General features: G+C 37.4%; 1 long non-coding RNA gene across 1 annotated transcript; it reads right to left on the minus strand.

The window, feature by feature from the left end:
- Positions 1-1,615: 1,615 nt before the first annotated feature.
- On the minus strand, positions 1,616-5,112 carry LOC120227572. Its single transcript, XR_005527285.1, has 3 exons — positions 5,019-5,112; positions 3,031-3,156; positions 1,616-1,649 (listed from the first exon to the last, which is right to left on the minus strand). It is a non-coding gene; the product is annotated as an uncharacterized LOC120227572 (long non-coding RNA).
- Positions 5,113-5,577: the final 465 nt, after the last annotated feature.

A 5,577-nucleotide genomic window follows, 5' to 3' on the forward strand; every position in this document is an offset into this window, starting at 1 on the left:
GTTAACCAACTGAGCCACTCGGGCGCCCCTAACATTTATTTATTTTTGGGAGAGAAAGGATGAGCAGAGGAGAGGCAGAGAGAACGAGACACAGAAGAAGAAACAGGCTCCAGGCTCTGAGCTGTCAGCACAGAGCCTGGCCCAGGGCATCATGGACACCATCAGGTTTCCTGGCCCACATTTTCTGATTTATTTACTTTGAGGAAGAGTAAGGGCTCTAACTTAGAAGTGAATCCCAAAATATACTGCTTATCAGAGTCAAATGTATGTTTGGGTACACTCTGACACCCCTTTGTGTGAAGACTAAATGAATTTATAAATGTAAGGAACCCTGGAGAAAGCAGTTGCTAACATATAGTACACATGTTATCAATAGAGGAATTTTTATGGTAACTTATTCTCTAAAAACTGAATAAATGGATGTAGTGTCCTAAGTGCACACACCTAGTGGAAGACCAGCTATTCACAATGATAGAGCACAGATCAAAGTATCTAGTTAACAGAGCCGTGACTTTTAACTTTCTGGGCACAGAAGATGAATGACACCATAGAAACTGCAGCAGGTAGCTGTCAGAGTGATGGCACCATTAGAGGCTACTTGCAGGGAAGCTGGGCACCTCACCAAATATGAAATGATGGGGACCTGGAGGTTCCCTGCCATTTCTACAGGGTCCAGTTCCCAAGAAAAAGGTGCAATCCAGACACAGCTGAACAAGGGAAAGTCTAATCCTAAGTCACTCACAGCCTTTCAGAGTCTTCAGTTCCAGAGAATAGAAAAAGAGATTTTACATACCAATTCATTCTATGAAGCCAGTATATCCTTGATACTAAAATCCAAGAGAGTATATGAACTAATTGTAGACGCTAATATCACTTATGAAGATAGTAATAAAAATTCTAACCCAACTAATATGATGTAGATTACTCACAAAGATAATGTATCATAAACATTCCCTTCCAGTAGTGTATGGTTGATTTAAACATAGGAAAGTATGTATGAAATTCATTGCATTAACACATTAATGGGAGAAAAATCCTATGATCATCTGAATCAATGTACTACACGTGTTTGATGAAAGGCAACATATATTCAACGTAAACACTGTAGTACACTAAACTGAGAATGGAACTTCCTTAATGTCACAGTAAATATAGTCAAATGTTAAAAATTGTCTAACTCCCATCAGGAATAAGAGAAGGATGTCTATTATCAGTTCTTTCCAGCACTGTCCTGGGTGGGTCTGTCCAATATTGTAAAGTGAGAAAGCAAAGAGGGGAGATAATGATTAAAACAGCAGTAACAAACTGTTACTATTCAAAGATGATAGAATTGTGTGTGTTGAAACTCATAATGGATGCTGACGTACACCTCTGGCATTCAATCGTATGTAGCAAGGCTGCTGGAGAGAGTGTCCATGTACAGATCTATCTGCATTTACCAGCTGAATCAGAATACAACATTTCAAAAAACGACACAATTGTTAACAGCACCTAGTACTTAGAGTCAGTCTAACAAGGGACTGCAAGAGTCTTTGGAGAATGTTGTAAGATTTTATTGAGAGATTTTTAATGGTGAAGTATCATTTCTATATGAGAGCACTTTGCATGCTTTGGACTTCATCTTGCTTAAACCTTCGATTGTCCTTCACCTGTAAGATAGACATAGAGTTGGAAACATTACTCATCAGAATTTTATTTAGATTAAATTAATGATACACACAGGACAGCATAGTTTCCATTTTAAAAGATAGAATTCCAAGCATACACTTTACCAACATTTTTTGAACACTCCACACTTTCTATGGATACAAGAAGTGAAAAAGACACTTCATGTCAGAACATATGAAACGAAATGAACCTATTAAAAGGTAGTTTTATTTTTTATTTTTAAATTTAGTTTCCAGTTACTTAATCTGTAAGCAGTAGTACTGTGTTTAGTGGTCAAATTTAGGGATTTGTCACTTACATAGAACACCCATTCACTCTCCCTACTTGATGTGCCACAGAAACTAGAAACTAAACCATCTCTTGCCATTTTATTACTCAGTCATTTGAGCCTTCATTGGGGAAAGGTTTCAAACTGCACGTGTTCTGTAAGAGCCACAATAATGTACAATTTGACAAAATTTAAGAACAGGTATCTGAGTCTCCATAGACAGAAACCCACATCAAAGATAGTGTTTTCTTGTACTCAGAGGCACGAAAATGTCAATTCAGATGTTAAAACTTGATCAAAGATGCTATTTGATGATAAATAAATCAAACAAAATGGACGATTTTTGTATTCTCTGTATGTATCCAACAGAACCACAGAATACAAAAAACAGCAATAAAAAATGAATGCAATATATCCGACTTGAAATCACTAAATATATGAGTCAAGATGGGTTCAGAAGCGAAGGGATTCTCCCAGAGTCACACAACTTATGTTAGAGCTGGTATTGGATGCTACTTCAGTGCCTCAGCATATTTCCTACAGCTGGTATTTACTCCAAATGCATTCTGTGTTTCTTAAAAGAGGAAATTAGAGAAGATTTGGAATTTAATCAGCTTTCAGTTAAAGTATTTAAAGTTTATTCTATTTAAAAGTTTATTTACATATTTTGAGAGAGAGAGCGAGAGCACAAATGGGAGAGGGACAGAGAGAGAGGAAGAGAGAGAGTCCTAAGCAGACTCCATGCTGTCACCATAGAGTCAACACTGGGGCTCAATCTCACAAACTGTGAGATCATGACCTGAGCCAAATCAAGAGTCATGCTTGCCGCTGATGCACCCCAGTATTTACACTTTATCAAACAGGAAATGCTTTCCTCTTTTATAATTTAATAAAGCTTTGACACAATTTAATTCTGTATCTGATAGGGTATGAGCTAGGCAGTCAAGAAGTTAGGGTCTGAATTACTTGTGAGAGTACCTTTCTGTGTAACGTCTGTTATTAAAGTATCTATCGGTAAAGGTACATCTACACAATGAAAACTATATTATTCAGGAAAAGACCTGCACACTTCGCATTCCCAGGGGGTAAAATACCTGCTTCAGGCATTTTCACGGGCTCCACAGTTGGGAAATCTGCCCCCTTCACATCCGTGTCATCTTCACTAATATCCTCAGTCTTTGGCAGAGGCAATTTCTGGATACCAGCTTCCAGGTCAGGTGCTTCAAAGAGAAAGGGTATCACTTTAAGGAGTGAACATAAAATCTAAGGAACGAGATGATAATATTTATTGTTTCCATTATATGAAATACATGCCTGTAGACTTCATGTATTAATTAAATTAATTAATTAATTAAATTAATTAATTAATTAAAAAAGTGATGATGGAAAGAGGACTTCACATCTTTGTTTTGCTCTATTATGAAACCTTATTTCAAATAACAATCTAAAAAGAAACCACACTAAATCTACATTTGCATTATATTACCAGTGTACTGAGAAGTGAGGGTATCAGCTAAGAAATCTTAACACCATGGACAGCTCTTTTTAAACTTTATTTATTTACATTGAGAGTGAGATAAAGAGTGAGCCACTAGCATAGGGGCAGGCAAGGAGGGAGGAAGGGAGATAGAGGGGGAGGGGGAGAGAGACAGATAGGGAGGGAGTGGGAGAGAGAGATAGAGAGAATCACAAACACCTCTGCATTGCCAGTGCAGAGTCTTACGTGTAGCTCAATCACAAACTGTGAGCCAAAATCCAGACCTGAGCCCAAAACCAGAGTCAGACACTTAAGTGCCTGAGCCACCGAGGGCCTGCACTTTGGATACAATTTTAATGAAAATTAAAATTTAATTTCATGAAGCATAAACTGAGTGCATTCCTGGGCCTAGGACAAATCTTATACTAGTGAGACCCATTCCCTGTTGTGGCAACCTGAAAGTTCTATTGTGAAAATTAACCAGTTAGATTTAGTTGCCAAGTCTGTCTCTATAACTTACGATAAATGAGTCATGGAGATGAAAAAATGTCAAAAATGACAGCCAAACATGAGTGAATCATAGTCAAACTTCAATCTTAACAGTAAGAATAAAGGGAGCAGAGTGGAAAGGAAGCCAAGAGACTTTGTCATCAATCCTATTGTAAAAACCTCTTCCCAACAAATCCCTAAAATGATCCATGGCCTGAATGACGCCCATAGTTCACTACAAGTATTTGAGGAAAATACTGCATTGGAAGCTGTTAATTTCCATTTCATGATCATTTTAAGATTCTTTTGATTTTCCTAATCAGGAAAGTATTTCACCACCTCGTAGAGTCGCTTAAGAACCACACTACTATACTTTACCAATACGCCAGTTTCCTGAATTATCCAACTTTCCCCAAATATACCATATCAAATGATTCAGCAAAGGAAACGGTGGATATCATTCCTTGAGCCTTTTTCTGGAGTCTACCTCCTGCTCCACTGAACTTCAATTATCCTGTGGCTGTACTTAGCTCATTTTACAGTACACATTTTTTAGTATTACGCATTTTGTACAAACCAATCACATTTTGGTATAAAAACACAGATGGTAGGAAGTAATAAAAAAAAAAACGTGAAATGAAATTTAATTATGTCTCCATGTGACAAGCAGTCTTTAGCAAGACACAATCCCTGAACTTTAGTTTTCTTATTTATAAAACAAGGCTACCATCCTTATGCAAATCATCTTTATTCCAGATGTTATAAGATAGGCTGACTTGGTCCTCTACACATACTATTAAAAACTGCTTACACGTTTGATGCACTGAAGAACAAGGCCACCCAAAAATGTCCTGAGAAGAACACATTAAACTACTGAAGAAATGTATACGTTAGTAGTCAACAGGTTCCCCTGATTTAGGAAGGACTACATTGGAGGAACGAGGGGAAATTCACTAGAGTGAACAGAGCTGCAAACTATACTCTAATTACTTTTTCAACGAATTTTCAGGAAATGACTGAGATCCTCTTCTAATGTTTTGTTTCATCCAGTTATGTCATAATGCATGATACAAATATATACCCTGTGCCCCCAGTAAGCATTCTTTCCCCCTTTACCTTCACCATGATCCATAGGTGCTTCTGCAACTGCTTTCTCTTTATCAGGAATAATATCATGACTCTCAGGGGGTGCCGCCTTTTGCTGACGTTGCTCATCACTCGGCTGCTGGACCTAGAGTGTGAGTGTGTGTGTGCGTGAGTCCAAATTAAAATTGCATTCTTAATACATACCAATAATGTACACATACACTACACTTTTACATGAAATAATAAATAAATATAAAAGCACTTATAACACATGATTATATATATTTATTCCTAAAATGAATATGGCTGTGTATACATATAATGGAATATTACTCAGTCATGAAAAAGAATAAAATCTTGCCCTTTGCAACGATGTGGACAGGGCTTAGAATATATTATGCTGAGTGAAAGAAGTCAATGAGAAAAGAACAATCACCATATGATTTCCCTCATCTGTGGAACTGAAGAATAAACAGAGGAACACATGGGGAGAGAAGGAAACATAAGAGGAGAGAGGGAAACAACTCACAAGAGACTCTTAACTGTAGAGAACAAAGTGAGGGCTGATGGAGGTAGGTGGGTGGAGGAT

Source organism: Hyaena hyaena, unplaced genomic scaffold (genome assembly GCF_003009895.1).
Source record: "Hyaena hyaena isolate Hyena2069 unplaced genomic scaffold, ASM300989v1 scaffold_2530, whole genome shotgun sequence".
Classification (NCBI taxonomy): Eukaryota; Metazoa; Chordata; class Mammalia; order Carnivora; family Hyaenidae; genus Hyaena; species Hyaena hyaena.